The sequence below is a fragment of the Lynx rufus genome, unplaced genomic scaffold (genome assembly GCF_022079265.1).
Source record: "Lynx rufus isolate CCGP_SWC_20201006 ecotype Redwood Valley unplaced genomic scaffold, mLynRuf1.p SCAF_4, whole genome shotgun sequence".
Taxonomy (NCBI): Eukaryota; Metazoa; Chordata; class Mammalia; order Carnivora; family Felidae; genus Lynx; species Lynx rufus.
The window spans coordinates 118,782,469-118,799,366 of record NW_025814856.1 but is presented as its reverse complement, the minus strand read 5'-3'; the positions used below and the strand labels follow the sequence as shown (position 1 = coordinate 118,799,366).

Here is a 16,898-nt window from a genome sequence, read left to right as displayed (position 1 = left end):
CACATAGGGCTGATGGTGTGAAGCCTGCTTGGGGTTCTGTCTCTCCTTGTCTCTGCCCCTCCCCTGCTTGTGTTCTATCTCTCTCTCTTAAATAAAACTTAAAAAAAAAAAAAAAAAAAAGAAGTGTGAGGGGGTAGAAAGGACTGTTAATATATACATAGAGTATTTGAAAAAGGGCCTGGCCTACAGGAAGCCCAAAATTATTATTAGCTATTATAGAAAGGTGGGATACAGGGATGCCTGGGTGGCTCAGTCGGTTAAGCGTCCGACTTCGGCTCAGGTCACGATCTCGCGGTCCGTGAGTTCGAGCCCCACGTCAGGCTCTGGGCTGATGGCTCAGAGCCTGGAGCCTGCTTCCGATTCTGTGTCTCCCTCTCTCTCTGCCCCTCCCCCCCGTTCATGCTCTGTCTCTGTCTCAAAAATAAATAAATGTTAAAAAAAAATTAAAAAAAAAAAAAAGAAAGGTGGGATACATTTGCTGAGTGGTTAAAATTGTGAGCTGTGAAGTTTAGGGAAGTCTTCAATACCTTGATGCCTTAGTTTCCCCAGACGTATATGTGCTGCCGAAGCGAGCACAGTTTCCCCAGAGGTAAATAGGATCAGATTCGTAAATTTCTTATGAGGATTAAGGAGACTCACATAAAAACTCTCTCACAATGCCTAGCACATAGTAAGTGCTCAAGAAATGTCAGCTGTTGTTATTTACAATTCTGGGACGCAAGGATTACCATTGCTTTTTTTGTTTTAATTTCTGAATAAAGGATAAGTCAGACAGGTTAAGTGCCCCCACTGACAGTACCTCAGCTAGCAAATGACTGTGCCAAGACTTCAACGTGGGTGAGCCTGAGACCATAATCTGTAACCACTACCCCATACTATCTTTTATTTGAACAGGGCTAAGAGAGCATAAATGCTGATTCATAGTTACTGCGTTAACCAAGAGAAAGAAAGAGGTAGGTGCTAACAGTCTAAAATTTGGGATATTCTCCATGGAAGTCAGCCCTGACTTGGCAAAAAGCCCTTCTTTGCCACTCTTAGAAATGAAAGACTACAGAGGCTGGACTTTCATCTCAACCAGTTCTAAGCCTTTTGCAAACTTGGTTGTTAAACCACAGCAGTGACACCAAAAGAGGAAAAAAAAAAAAAAAAAAGAGGCCATTTCACAAACTAGTTTAACTAACAAAGTGAACCCTTTAAAATGAAAGCAGAGACCCTAAGCCTGAAAGAAGATACTTAAGAGTGCTCCAAAGCCACGAAAAACTGCGTCTAGGACACAATCGGCAGCCGTTAATGAATACATTTTTATTTAGAAAAGAATGACAATTCAGATCTATTTTTTGGATACCATGCTCCAGGAGGCCTTCCCCTAAAGTAAAATAAGAGGAAGTTCTCACCACAGCCCAGAGTGGTGGGGAGAGAAGTGGAGTGCCAGTCAAGAGACCCCTGGTGTGGAGCACTGTCACCTGAGCACGCCCCCACTCTTTCAACACCAATTTGCTCACCACTGAACCGGGTAACTGGTAAGGTGGGAACTGAGAATGAAATACTCCGGCAGAAGAAAACAGGACGATGAGTTAAATACAAGCCAGTGCTTGTAACCACGTTTTTCACATCTTCCCCTATTTACTTCTAAATGTATTTTATTTTTGTACCTTTATCCAAAACACCCCCAGTAATCAACCTGAAATCTACCATTCCTTAGAATAAAAATGGCCTTAGGAACAGCCATCCCTGGAAGTGATGGCAGAAATGGCAGGAGTGCTCACCTCACGTGCCTGGTACCTCCCGGACACGGATGGAGGAGCCGGTGGGTTCTCACTGGCTCTCTCCCGGGCGTCCACCTTACACCGCGGCCCAGCTCACCCGCTCCCCCCCCCCACCCCCGGGGCGGAGGTGGGGGGGGGGGGGAAGGACAGGGAGTTCTGCATTCCAAGCCCGCCCCTGCCCCCCTCCACGTCCCCCGAGGGTCAGAGTCAGAAGCCCACTGGAATCTAGGCCTGTTTCTGCTTCCATCCGGCTGAAGGACTCCCCTCCCAGGGCCTTAGTTTCCCCGTCCTTAAAATGAAAGGTTTGAAGGAGATCACGTGAAAGCCTCGTTCCTGCTCAAATTTCTAATTCCATCATTCTTACAAGAAAACGTTTCCTGCAGAAATAGACGCCTTTCCTTTCAAGCAGGGCACGCTGCCCTGCGTCCCCGTGACCATTCCCCTCGATAATCTCACAGAAGTATGATGCATCAGAACTGAAAAACAGGCTGTTGCTTTCCCGTGGTACCAAACCCGGTCACCAGTCAACGTGGATCTTCTCTCGGGCCTCTTCCTTCAATCCCGCAATCCCACGAAAACCCCTACCTACCCTTCCCAATTTCTAAACTCAAAGCTACCGTTTCATGGGTTAAAAAAAAAAAAAAAAAAAAACCACCACCCAAACCCGGCCTGAAGTAAGGTGCTACAGCACTTTTTTGGGCATCCAGGATTCCATCTCCGCCCCACCCTCTCGCCGGGGTATCTCTTTAGCCATAAACCCCTGTATCGATACGTAATACGCTCCATGCCCTCCCCTGGCAAAGAAGCCGACCATTTCTTCCTCCCCTGCACATCCCGGCTGGAAAGGTGGCAGCTCCCCGCTCCAATCCCGGGAGACCCAAGCTCTTCCCGGCCCGCAGGGAACGGCACCTGGGCGCATCGGCCCCTCAGGAAAAGAAAAGGGTGGCCGGCTCGCCCACGGCCGCGGTCCCCACCTCGGCGGCGCGAGGAGGCCTCCCCCGCAGGGCTCCTGTCACTTACGGATGGTTCCTCCGGGCAGGGCCAAGCCGGCGGGCTGGCTGGCAGGCGACGGAGTTTGCTGACTCAAAGGCACAGCGGCGGCGGCGGCGAGCGCCCAGGAGCGCACCCGAGCGCAGCCCCGCGCGCCCCGCGCACGTAGCGGCCCGCGCCCGCGCTCAGCTCCCGCAGACCTCGTGGGGCCGCCGGGCCTCCCGCTTCCGCCGCCCCGGGGCGCCACCGCACCGCCCAGCCCAGGTGCAGCCCGGCGCCGTCCGGGAGCCCCGCCCTCCCGCCCGCGGAAGATGAGACGCACTCTCGTCCCGCTGGGCTGCAGCGAACCGTGCCGCCGCCCGGGTGCGCCGCGGCGCCGCGGAGCCCGCGTTCTCTTTCCCGAGTCCGCCAAACCCGGCTGGGGAGGCAATACCCGCGCTTGCCGGGGCTCTAAAGCTGAAGGTGTGCAAGCGGCATCCTTTGGAATCACCACCTGAAAGCCACCTGGAGTTTGCCAAGCCTGCCCCCTTAGTGATGGAAGGATTGATGAATGGGGAGAGAGGGGATAGATAGCGTGACCGACAAGAAAGGTAAATTGTTCATGGTAGAATCTAGGCGGTGGGCACATGGAGTGTTTGCTGTAAAATTCTTTCAACTTTGCTGTATGTTTGAAATTTTTCTGCCAAGGGACCTGAATCCTTTCCCAATGACACCTTGGGCTGCGCCTGACCCACCTGTTTGCACGGAAAACCCAAGGGTTCGCTGAAGCAGCTCCTAGATGACTACAGGCCAGAATAATAAACGTAGCCTTATACTTCATTTTCCCAGCATGAAATTTCCCGTTAGACGCAGCCAGCTGCAGATTATCATTCAGGGCCTTTCCAGGCCCACCTGAAAATGTGCCTGTCTTTGGGGCGTCTGGGTGGCTCAGTTGGCTAGGCGACCCACTTCGGCTCAGGTCATGATCTAGCAGTTTGTGAGTTTGAGCCCTGCGTTGGGCTCTGTGCTTACAGCTCAGAGCCTGGAGCCTGCTTCGGATTCTGTGTCTCCCTCTCTCTGCCCCTCCCCTGCTCACCCTCTGTGTCTGTGTCTCAACAATAAATAAACGTTAAAAAAAAAAAAAAAAAAAAGGAAAAACTGTGCCTGTCTATCCTCCACACCTAAACTAACTTTGCGTAACGAAACTTCCAAGTCTACAAGGTAGTGTCTTAACATCTTGGATCCTGAACTTAAAGCTCTGAATCTTAAAGCTACTGGTGTTAAAATTTAACAGAATCAAATTTTAAAGATCTTATTGGCTTTATTCAACTATTCATGAATCTGGCAGCATCCCATGTAGCAGACAGAAAGGAGCTCTGAGGAGCTGGACAATGTGAAAGATTTTATAGGCAGAAGGGAGCAGAACAAGTAATACTAGGAAAAAGCAAGTTGGTTGTGGCCAGGTTATTTTCCTGGAGGGTTTAGCAGGAGTATATCAGGCAGATTACCCAGTCTGTGCTGACCAGGTTATTCCTGATTGACTGGTTTAAGAGTCCATTTCTGGAAGATCCTGAAACTGTAATGAAGTCTTAGTTTGGTGAGGTGGGGCCCATTTTGGGCCTGTTGTCTTGTTTTTAATATTGCTATTTAATCTCTTAAAACTGCACCCAAGTCATAATACACAAGTGATGTAAACACGATCACTTTTGAAAATCAAATTAAAGTTTATTTTTCAAATCTTGTTCCTTTGCTCCACAAAGAAAGAATTGAATGGAAAACAAAATGCTGCATATGTCTAAGATCCCAAGAGATTCTGGAAAATTAAAATCTTTCTAAATTTATTATTGTCAAAGCACAACCTTATAACTGTAGACAGAGCAGCAAAAAAAAAAAAAAAAAAAAAAAATTTGGAGAGTCTATAGGAGGTCATTTAAATATCTGTTAGGATTATGGCCCTAACAAAGAGGAAGACTATATGGAAAGAATTCAGAATAGAATGATGCAATAATGAGGTATTTCAATGCACTCCGTGGATGTAGCATCTGGGTGGTGTTACCAACTTAAGAATTATAATGTGTAGCCTGAATCTAGGGGACTAAGCTAGGTGATTGCCACCTTTTTAGGTTCTGACTTTTTGTTACAGCATCAGTACGCAGGTAAAAAAAACTAGGACTTTCTGGTGCTTAAAAAATCCTAGCCAGCTGAGAAAGTCACCATAAAACTGCTTTAAAAGAAAAAATTTTTTTATATATTTTAGAGAGAGAACAAGAGTGAGTGGGGGAGTGACACACAGAGAAGGAGAGAGAGAGAATCCCAAGCAGGCTCTGCACTGTCAACGGGGAGCGTGACACGGGGCTCGAACCCACAGACTGTGAGGTCATGACCTGAGCTGAAGTCAAGATTCTGACGCTTAACCAACTGAACCATCCAGGTGCCCCCATAAAATTGCTGTTAAGAAGAAATTCTTTTAACCGTCCAGTCTGGCCTCAATAGTTACGAGGGCCCGGTTAACTGAGTTTAAACCCTAGCTTTATTACCTCTCATTATGCGATCTTGGGAAAATAATTTAAACTTTCTGGGCCTCATTTTCCCATTTGAAAAAGGAGGATGGTAAGATTAGCACCAGCCACATATGGTTGTTGTGGGGGTTAAGTGAAACAACCCAGGTATGGGTGTCTGGTCGACCCAGTTGGTAGAGCACATGACTCTTGATCTCGGAGTCATGGGTTTAATCCCCACATTGGTTGTCGAGATTATTTTAAGAAAAAAAGTGAAATATTTAATCCAGGTAAATCTCTTGGAACTGTGCTGGATACACAGCAAGGGCTCAAGAAATTATATTTATTATTATAACATTATTATAGCTTTATTATAGCTGTTACTATAATTTGATCCTCTAATCTCTTCCATCTCCAAGCTGCCCATAAGGAAGCCACCTCCAATATACTGCCTATAGCTCAAAAAAAGTCACTAAGAAGACACTGAGTCCTTCCTCTATTCCCTGGGAAAATTGCAAAACCCACAGACAGTACAAATGGAAATTGCCTGAACTCAGTGTTCAGAAATTATAATTAGCTGTTACTATACAGAACATTACATTAAAAACTCTTTACCTTTAAATTTACATTAATTGTCCTGTCTTCTTGAGAAGCACTGTGATGGTAGATACGATGTACAGAAGGTAGTTTTTGTCATGCATCAAACAATAAGGGCCATCAGCAAAAAAAAATTAAGCAAATTGCAAATAATTTGGATTTTGATTTCCGACCTTACAATCATAATCTTTTTTCAATAGTATGAAGACAGATTAACCTGAGTAAAAAATAACCACTCCTGACCATCAATCTAACCTGTTTTTTCAAAATACCTCTCTTATGCATCCCTGCCAAACAATGACTAAAGAAAACTTTTGGGCCGGATTACCTATTTGTAAGACAAAAGGGCTTATTTAGACTTCTCATCCATTTACCCACCACTTCATCTTCCTGGACTACCTTTCTCTCAGGTAATGCCACAATCCTACCAACTTTGGCACTGGCTTTGACCTGCTCCCTTCCCTGATCCACAGAGATCCAAGTTCCATGCTTTTCACTGTGGTCAGATCTTGATGTCACTCACCTTCTCTGCTTTCCATTCTCTTATCCAGCTCCCCACTCTCTCAGAATCCTACAGCATCCTCTTTACGGTGGTCCAAGATAGTGGTTTTCAATTGTGTTTAGCCCTTGCTAAACCCTTTCTTAAAAATGAACCCCCTTTATAAACAGCAATAGATACTATTGCGTTGCTATACATTTATTTGAAGAATTCGACTTTGTAACATTGGCATATTATAAAGAACTCCCAGACCACTGGAAGCTGCTTTGTTGAACACCAACATTTGAAATCAGGGGTTTGTGGATGATTGTTGGAATCTACTATCAGCATTAACATATAATTTATTTCAGTATTTGATGGCTCAATATTGGGAAAAAAACCTAATCTATTTAGAGAGGTGTTTGTAAATAGTCACAGTTTGTAAACAATTTAAGATTTTCTTCAATATAAACTATTCAGAAGTTTGAAAGAGGAATAATGGAAATTTTCGTTTCAAAGATGAAGCACTAAGAATATATAACACATCCTCGTGCTTTATTGTAAATAGAAAATGCCGGTCGGAGGCGGGGGTGGGGGGGGTGGGTTGCCTCTCTGGTTCAGTCAGAAGAGCATGTGACTTTTGATCTCTGGGTTGTGAGTTTGAGTCCCACACTGGGTGTAGATTACTAAAAAATTAATTAAATAAACTTGAAAAAATGGAAAGAAAATGCAGAAGACCAATATTTAGAGTAGATGCTAAGATGCATATAATGGGAATTATCGCCAGATGACAGGCTATGTGTCCACATGTCTTTACATAACCGTATAAGAAAAAACCCTCCTGTGTTTCTCCTTTACTCTCCCATGACTACCACATCCGCAGCACTTCTGATACAAGATGTGTGTGGTTTCCAAGCCATTCTGCGACACCAGATGGGTGTCCTACAGTTCGATTCAGTTCTGACGCTATCTACCTGAAGTTAGTGTCAGATCCCACAGGTTAAGTCTTCAGGCCCACAAGCCTGCCTGCACTTCAGATGCCACTTGCAAGGTCCCAGTTGTCACCCCTATGGATGGTTCCTGATTTATGACAGTTCAACTTAGGATTTTTCAACTTAACAACAGTGTGAAAGCGATATATCTTCAGTGGAAACTGTACTTCGAAGTTTGAATTTTGATCTTTTCCTGGGCTAGGCATATATGGTATGATCTTTTGGGATGCTGGTCCCTCTCCCCTTGCTAAAGGTTAGGAGGTGGAGTGGAAAGTTTCAAGCTTCTAGCCATGGTTTGGTCTTTCTGGGGACCAGCTTCTATCTTGAAGCTATCCAGGAACCCACCCAGCATTGCCTAATTAGAACAAAAGACATTCCAAAGTATCTTGGAAATTCCAAGGGATTTAGGAGCTCTGTGTCATGAACCAGGGTCAAAACCAAGTATTAGAACACAAGATCTCCCAATGTTCTTATCACTTAGGAAATTACAAGGATCTTAGGAGCCCTATCCCAGGAAACCGAAGCATACGTGTGTGTGTGTGTGTGTGTGTGTGTGTGTGTGTGTGTAATTTTTTTTGTATTATTTCACGACAACCAACAGAAGCACACACCAAGCAGAGGGGTGGGTACCTCGCCTAGTTTTCCACAAGACCCACCCATGGATGCATGCTGCAGGGATGTTCTGTCATTCTGCTCTTTCCAAATAGCCAATAGCTTCATTCCCTAAAAGGAAAGAAAGAACCAAAAAAAAAAAAAAAAAAGCTTTGCATTATTCAAAACTCCATTTTAAAAGCATTGGTTTTAGTGGCAGATTTTATTATTACAAACCAAAAATAATAAATGGGTTCATTAAAACTGACCAAAACCAAATAACAGAACTTAGCATTACTGAGCATATCTTGTACTTAAATCCAGTCCCATGACATAGGATTTCTAGGCCTTTGATATAAATTGTAATACGGTATAATTAGCACCAACGGTCAATCAAAGAGCAAGAGAACAATGGAGAAGCCACCCTCTCGCATAGAGGAGCCAGTAGAGGTTCCTGCTCTGCAAATGCTCTAGCCTTTTAGTTTATACACACGGTACTAGTTCTAGATTTTGGGTGCATCGCAGCCCATAGCCATGTGGAGGTGATAGAGGGCAGTGGTTATGGTTCCTGAGCCAAAAGCTCTGTTCTCTTCCCAAAGCTCTCACTTGGTAGCCACATGACCTGATAAATCACTTCATCTCTCCAAATCTCACTTTTCTTATCCATGATAGTATCTACCCAAGGGTTGGAATTAAAAGATGATATAAAAACATAACTTAGCGCCGTGCTGCAACCGAGTAAAAAAAGAGCTTCGTAAGCATTACTTAGACAGTATTGCTTCTAATGCACACCTCATCTTTCCTGGGTAAATGGTTGCCTAATATCGAAATCTCATTGTGATAACTCTTGCAGAAGAGGATATGCTTATACTCATGTATGCAGCTTTCTGGGAACAGGCATAGACACGCCTACATTTTTTAAAATAACCAGTCTGTGCATATGCATGAAATATCTCTGGTACACTTGGATGAGGAGAAATAGGGCGTTGGGGCCAAGGTGGGAGGAAGATTACTCTTCACTCTATATCCTTCTGAACCTTTCAAATATTAGAGAGCACATTCACAAATATACGAACGAAGTAAGAGACAAGCACGGAACACATGAACAGATAACTCCACAAAAGAAGTACCAATAGCTAATAGACCATAAAAGGAGAATCCATTTTTCAACCGTTGGCTTAGTTTAAAAACTGTAATTGAGAGCATCACATGGTGACAACAGATATTTTCAGGCTCTGTTCTTGAGAGTCTAAATTGGAAGAACAATTTTGAAGCGTGATTTGCCAGTGTCCTACCAAATCATGCATACCCTGTAGGCCAGCAACATCACTTCTCAGCATCTCTCCTAGAGACCCTTACTTGTGTGATTGAGAATATGTATGTGCAGGGATGGGTACTGCAGCGTTGTTTGTAACAGCAAAAAACTGGAGGCAAGTTCAATGTCCACCAATAAGGGAACGTTTAAATAATCTATAGCACATGCGTAGCAATGTCTGTATGCATTGACATCAAAAGATTTTCAAGACAAATTAAGTGAAAAAAGAAAAGTGAGAAATAATGTAGTGTGCTACTATTTTATGTAGAAGTTTTACGCTTATAAAACTTGTTCTGTTGGTATATGTATATATATGTATGTATGGTCTAGGAGAGCTTTAAACTTCTACAGAGGTTTCCTCTGGAGAAAAGAATGAGCCAACATTGCTGCTAGACCTTTGTGAGAATTTGTTAAACACTCTCTTTCATCAGGACACTTTACTGCCGTCTGTGCAGAACTATCACTAAAACTACGTGAAAACTTACTACCCTGTGAAGATTGCCCCCTAGGGTTGTTCAGGGGTACAACCTGCATGATCCTGCTCTTTGTCTATAGAGGACATGCCCCTTATGTGTAAGAACTAAACTTCTTTGCGGTGACACTGAGATCAAGTTTTATTCTGAGCTCTACACAAAACAAGGTAACAGTTACCTTGGCCACATGGATAAACATCAGGTCGTTTTCAGTGTGTTAAAATTTAGCACGTAACACATTTCAGCGTGCAAAGGCAGCTAAGTGGCAATGCGGTGAGGTCTGTGGGTTTAATATCATCGCCAACATCAGAGACTGACTGCTTCCAAGTGCAGGGAGGATTTGAGCAGCAGCAACCTTGGGTATCAGATGAGATAAATTAATTACCTCTCAACTCCTTCCTTTTAGATGATAGGAGAGCAATAAATCTTGCATAACAAAGTATCATTTCTTCAGTGGAACCAGGTATCCATCTTCTTGCTTCTCTTTATATTTCAAACCATGTTTTGGAGGCACCAGGAATTGGTAAAGTATTTGCAGCAATTGCTCATGGCAGCTTCGAATGTTTTTGCAATATTAAACAATTCAAATTACTGTTAAATTTCTATGCGGGTTTAGATATACAAGGGTCAAATGTGTTACTGGTTATTTATAGTGGCAATGAAATTGGCATTGAACATAAAATTGTGAAGAATTTTGTTTGTATGAAAATATTAAATAGTATTTCATTAATTTTTCAAAAAATCAAGTCAAAAAGTGTCAGTTTCTTCAAACAATTTATTTAACAAATTTTATGTTTAGTGTATATGCTTCATTTTTGCTTTTTTGGTTTTTCATGTGTGTGTTTTGTTTCTGGGGGCTTCTGTGGGTCAGGAATTCAAGTAGAACTCAGCTAGGTGGCTCTTCCACATGTGTTGGCTTCCACATGTGATGGCTTCTGTTGCCCCCATTCACTTGCTTGTATTTGGTTGGTGGCTTGGCTGGCCTCTCTCTCTCACGCCGGTCTCAAGTCATTTAGCCTCTTTAGACTGGTTCCATTTCTTCCCATCTAGGGTGCCCCCCGTTGCCAGCTGCAGCACTTGTCCCTCAGGGTCCCAGGAGTCTGCTCAGGCGAATTCTGGGATAAACCATGGAGTCTCCCAGGAAGAACTTGTCCTTGATGTGGGGCAGACAGGGCATAAGGCATCTCTGCATCCAGGACCTGTCTTCCCGTCACAGGGAGCTCAGCTTTGCAAGCTATTCTGAGCATTTCTGGCCACTCCCACATCCCACCAGCCTCTCAAGGTCTATTTTTGCTTTTTATGTATTTTTTTTAAAGTTTATTTATCTTGAGAGAAGGAGAGAGATCACACGCGAGCATGTGCCTGTGAATGGGGGAAGAGCAGAAAGAGAAGAAGAGAGAGAGGGAGGGAGGGAAAGAATCCCAAGCAGGTTCCGCGCTGTCAGCATAGAGCCCAATACGGGGCTCGAACCCAGAAACCGTGAGATCATGACCTGAGCCCAAATCAAGAGTTGGGCCACCACCTGAGCCATCCAGGTGCCCCTATTTCTGCTTTTTAATTTTTAATAGGTGATAGTGAATGTTTTAGAAGAGGAATAATTTTTGGAAAACAAATGAAACTTTCAATAGAAATACATTCAAATTTTGGTCGTTTTGACCATAGTTACATCTTTCTTTGTCTGTTTGTTTTGTTTTCCTTTTTTCTTTTTTTGATTATAGTTACATCTTATTTTTAATTCTTTAGATCATTAGTGTCAATAGAAGACAAATTGTGTGAAAAATCTTTATTATAGTAATAAAATTAATGATTTAGATAAAATAAAGAAACATAACTTTATGGGATAAATATGTAATAATTTATGAATTGTGAATGTTTATTTTATCCCTCATACAAACATCACCAGTCCATCAACAGAAGACTAGATATGCCCAATAATTATTAAATTTGGTCATCTTGGGTATTTTATCAAATGTCAATCACAGGGGCGCCTGGGTGGCGCAGTCGGTTAAGCGTCCGACTTCAGCCAGGTCACGATCTCGCGGTCCGTGAGTTCGAGCCCCGCGTCAGGCTCTGGGCTGATGGCTCAGAGCCTGGAGCCTGTTTCCGATTCTGTGTCTCCCTCTCTCTCTGCCCCTCCCCTGTTCATGCTCTGTCTCTCTCTGTCCCAAAAATAAATAAACGTTGAAAAAAAAAATTAAAAAAAAAAATGTCAATCACATAAAAACACGACCATGAACATATTTTTCAACTTTGACATTATAAAGGTACATCTATCAAGGTAGAAGAATTGTGTTTCATTTAATAGTTTTCCAGTCTGATTTATAATTTGTAAATATTTAGATATATGATATGTATGTCTCCATTATACACTTGGCCTGGGGTCTGAAAATGTAAGGGGCACATTTATAAAAATATATATATATTTACACTGTATTTACATCATATATATCTATATATATATGATGTAAATAAAATTAACATCACACCATATAGAAATATCATTTCAAGATGCATCATAGACCTAAATGTGAAAGGTAAAACTCGTATGTTTCCAGATGAACATTTAGGATACTATTTGTTGGCCTTAAAACAGGACACAAAAAGCATTAATAATCAAGAACATAATTTGATAAATTGGACTACCTTAACATTAAGAAGTTCCATTCATCAGGGCACCTGGGTGGCTGAGTCAGTCAAGCGTCCGACTTCAGCTCCGGTCATGATCTCAAGACTCGAGTGTTCGAGCCCCACGTCGGGCTCTATGCTGACAGCTCAGAGCCTGGAGCCTGCTTTGGATTCTGTGTCTCCCTCTGTCTCCGCTCCTCCCTCACTCATGCTCTGTCTCTCTCCCTCTCTCTCTCAAAAATAAACATTAAAAAAAATTTTTTTAAAAAGAAGTTCTGTTCATCAAAGGATACCACTAAAAGAATGGAGAAATTAACCAGAGTAGAAGATATTTGAATATCTGAAATCTAACAACAGATTTGTGTCCAGAATATATAAACAACCCCTTCAAATCAATTTTTTAAAGGCCAAACAGCCCAATAGGAAAATGAGCAAAGTCTTGAACTTCCCAAAAGATGATATTCAAATGAACAATTAACATAAAGCTATAACAAGGTGTTCAGCCTCGTAAGTTTTCGGAGAAATGTACATTAAAACTACTGACTAGAGTAAAACAAACAGTAAATCTTGCTGAGGATGAAGAGCAACTGGAACTTTCATGATCCATTTTGGAAAATCCTTTGGTATCATGTAGTAAAGCTGAATAGACACTATATGGCCAAGCAAATGCACTCCTGGATATATGCCCAACATAAATGCACACATACGTTCATGGGATACGTATAGGAATGTTCATAGCAACACTATTCATAATATTCCCAAAATGCCAACAGCCCAGATGACCATCACCATCAGGAGAACTAAACTGTGGTATATTCATACAATCCTGACAGTGAATGCACCTATTACTATGCAGGACAATATGGATGACTCTTACAGCATCATGTTCAGTGAAAGAAGACAAATACAAGATTGTATAAAACACAAACCAGGCGAAAGTCAGCTGTGGCATTATTAGTCACGGCAGCAGGAAGTCATGACTGGAAGGGACATGACCTAATATTCTACTTCTTGATCACACTAGCATTCACACAGGTGCATATGCAGAATGGATGCATAGAGGGAGACAAAGGGTCTAATGTGATTCCCCTCGCACATCTTGCGGCTCAGCCCCTGCCCAGCCAAGGGACTATTGCTTACAATCTCCCTCCTGTAAACTCTCATACTCCCTATAAAGGTTCTTCCCAGGATTCCCCCTAGGAATAAGAAACTGCTGGCTCCTATTGAAGCACTTTGGTAATTCTCCAGGACTAGGTCCCCAGGGAAGATCACGTGCCAAACAGTGGTCCACTGTGTGAGATGTCTTCCCCTTCCACCCCACAGCACCCCAGAAACCCTGCTGATGTCAAGTCTGTGGTTTACTGGACCTGACAGTGGGCCCAGCCTCCCCTTCATGAGAGTATGTTTTTTTCATTACTTCAGTGTTGGGCAATTTTCTTTTCACTGCCTCTCAAGTGTTCTGATAAGCATCATTGGAAGACACAGATGGCGCTTCAAGAATTTCCCTGCTCAACATTTACATAAGCATGAATTGCAACAACAAGAACTTGAGCAATATGACTTCCATGAAAGTCTTCATTTACCACAGGTAGAATTTTCCCCAGCCTAACATAGCCTGGTTTTACAGCCCTGTGAAGCATGCTTGAGCCAACAGTGAATTATTTTATTTGGTATAATCCATCAAAGTGGAATAAATGGCTTTCATCAGCAAACATTCTGCAATCCCAACTAGATATGACTACTGCATTATTTCCTGCAGAGTGATGCTTTTTTTTTTTTTTTTTTTCTCATTTAACATACCCTATAGGCAGCTTCCTGGACACTGTCAAGCCATTCTGCCCTCCTGATCCAGGGACACAATTGATAACCTACCACAGGTCATGAAGGCATCATTGTCATTATTAATGAAAGCAGTCGCAAGAGCAGGGGCCTGGAGCAAATCAAAGGGAAAAGAAGGTAGGATCGAGCAAGGCTCAGGGATGGGTGGGTTAGAGTGCAGTGTATTTTGTGTATATGACTCAATCCTTTTTTAAAAAGAAAACTCGGGGCACCTGGGTGGCTCAGTCGGTTAAGCATCTCTTGATTTTAGCTCATGTCATGATCTTCAAGCCTTGTGTCAGGCTCCGCCCTGATAAGCCTGCTTGGGATTCTCTCTCTCCCCCCTCCCCTCTCAAGACAAATAAATAAACTTAAAAAAAAAAAAAAGAAAACTCAAATTTAATGGTTTGTTATTTTATCTGCCTGAAAGTATGTTATGTCAAAACATCAACATCGGCTTCAACTAGTTTGCCTCAAGATAATTATGTCAACAAGGTCACATACTACAGTAAAGAGGCTGATTTCTTTTCTTTTCTTTTCTTTTCTTTTCTTTTCTTTTCTTTTCTTTTCTTTTCTTTTCTTTTCTTTTCTTTTCCTTTTTTATGTTTTCTGATAGCTTCTAAGTCTTACACCTTGCTCTTTCCCTTGCATCCCACATCTTGGCAAGCTGATAAGAAAGTGTGGTGCTCCCCCCTTTGGCACCAACAGGGAGTTCAAACACACACGGAATCCTTACCTGGCCTTACCCCAAACATAATACCCAGAAGCCGGTCTCTTTTCTCTGCTCTCTCAAACTATTTTGAGACCTGCTGGGGGGACACCCTATTCTTCTCAGTAAGTAGTAAACCTTTTTCATACCCTTTTGGGGTATGTGTGCCATAATCAGTCTCCACATCCCAACATACCCTAGGGTTTAAAATATCCCCAGGAGGGGCCTCTGGGTGGCTCAGTGGGTTGAGCGTTTGACTCGGTTTCAATTCAGGTCGTGATCTCAGGGTCGAGGAATTGAGCCCTGCGGCAGTCTCCATGCGTGGAGCCTGCTTCAGATTCTCTCTCTTGGGGTGCCTGGGTGGCTCAGTTGATGAAGCATCTGTCTTTGGCTCAGATCATGGCCTTCTGGTTCTTGAGTTCGAGCCCAGCGTCAGGCTGTCTGCTGTCAGCTGTCAGCACAGAGCCTGCTTTGGATCCTCTGTCTCCCTCTCTCTCTGCCCCTCCCCAGCTTGTTCATTCTCTCTCTCTCTCTCTCTCTCTCAAAATAAATAAAACGTAAAAAAAAAAAAATTCTTTCTCTCTCTCTCTCCCTCTCCCCGTCTCCCCTGCTCATGCTCTCTTTCTGTCTCTCTCTCAAATAAAAAAAAATAAAATAAAATAAACAAGAATAAAACAACCCCAAGATGAAGGTCCCCAGAGGAGCTCCGTAAGTATAAAAAATGGTGCACCTACATTATGCCCTCATCACAATGCTTTGGTGTGTCACCTACTTGAGAGAAGTACTTCAGCTCCTCTCTTCCCAGACCCCCTCCCTTGGTTGTCTTTGGAAGCCCCCTAACAGGTCCTTCTGTGCAACTATAAACTGCCAGCCTCGGTCTCCACCTTCAATTGCCAGTTCTTTCTCTCCTGCTCCAACAATCCCATGTTGCTGTCCACTGCCCATACGGTTACCTCCAGGAAGTTCCCGTTGGTTGCTGTGGCAGAGGCAAATCGGGAGAGAAGCTTTGTCTCTTCTCATGTGAGCTTCAGCCCTGACCCAGCCCGGATGTTCTCCCACGTTGCGCTCCAGGGCATGAGACGGATCACCCCAATCACATCCACCCGCTGCTGTGTCACCGCACAGGAGAAGGTCCTTTCCCTGTTGCAAGCAGGCCCGGAGGAGCATTTCAGGGACTCAGGCAACTTGACAGCTTCAGAATGGTTTCCTGCGAACTTACCCCCCACGTGGTTTCCTCTCCATACCCTGGCGGGCACGAGCAGTACTTGACAGACCTTCCGCCAGCAGCACCTGGTCTCCGTCTCCATGGCAACAGGCAGGCCTGAAGGAGGACAATCTCCAGCTTCCCTCCGGAGGACAAAATTAGGGTGCCCACATGTAAGTGCACCAAGGAAACAAAGATAATTAGGTAAAGAGAAAATGGAGTCAGCGAAGGAGCAATTAATCTGGACAATGAACAAAATGAAGTTAACAAAAGTAAGAGAAAATATGCAAGGATGGAAAGAAGTTCATGATGTAAAATCTAGTGAAAAAAGGCAAGTTATAAAGGGTATGTAAATTATGCTTTTATTTTTGTTTCCTTGAAGGAGACGCATATAGGTAGGTATAAAGCGGCAACTATAGCCTTGTTTTTTCCAAGAAATGACCCATTTCTATATTTTGTCTATGGCAATAAATCAGACTCTAAGTTCTACTGCACTGGGTCAGTGGGGAAGTCTATTTCAGGCATTACTAAAGGCTGCTTAACGTCCTTTCCCACAACCCAATACCTGCCTCCATGACAGGCTAAAAAGGAACAAGAGGTCTTACTCAGAGCTCAATATTTAAAGAAGCTTCAAATCTTTCAGTATCCACTGAGATGCCATTGTCCAAACTCTCGTGGTCCTTTAATGTTAATTCTATCCCATGGAAATGTGAAGGAGCTCTGTGGAAAAGGCATTGTATGCACTGAGGATGTTAAAAGAGACAAGTGAACATTGTTCAATATCCATTAAAGAAAAAAATTATAAATCCAAACTAGGCAGAAGAGAAACGAGAATAATTGATTATACAAAATCACCAACTGAA

General features: G+C 43.1%; 1 protein-coding gene across 1 annotated transcript in view; it reads right to left on the bottom strand.

The window, feature by feature from the left end:
• The window catches only part of SNX10 (sorting nexin 10), a 75,338-nt gene extending 72,463 nt beyond the window's left edge, over positions 1-2,875 (bottom strand). The window contains exon 1 of the mRNA XM_047096406.1: positions 2,787-2,875. The gene's annotated coding sequence lies outside the window, so the exon portion shown is untranslated. The remainder of the gene's footprint in view (positions 1-2,786) is intronic.
• Between the last annotated feature and the right edge of the window lie 14,023 nt (positions 2,876-16,898).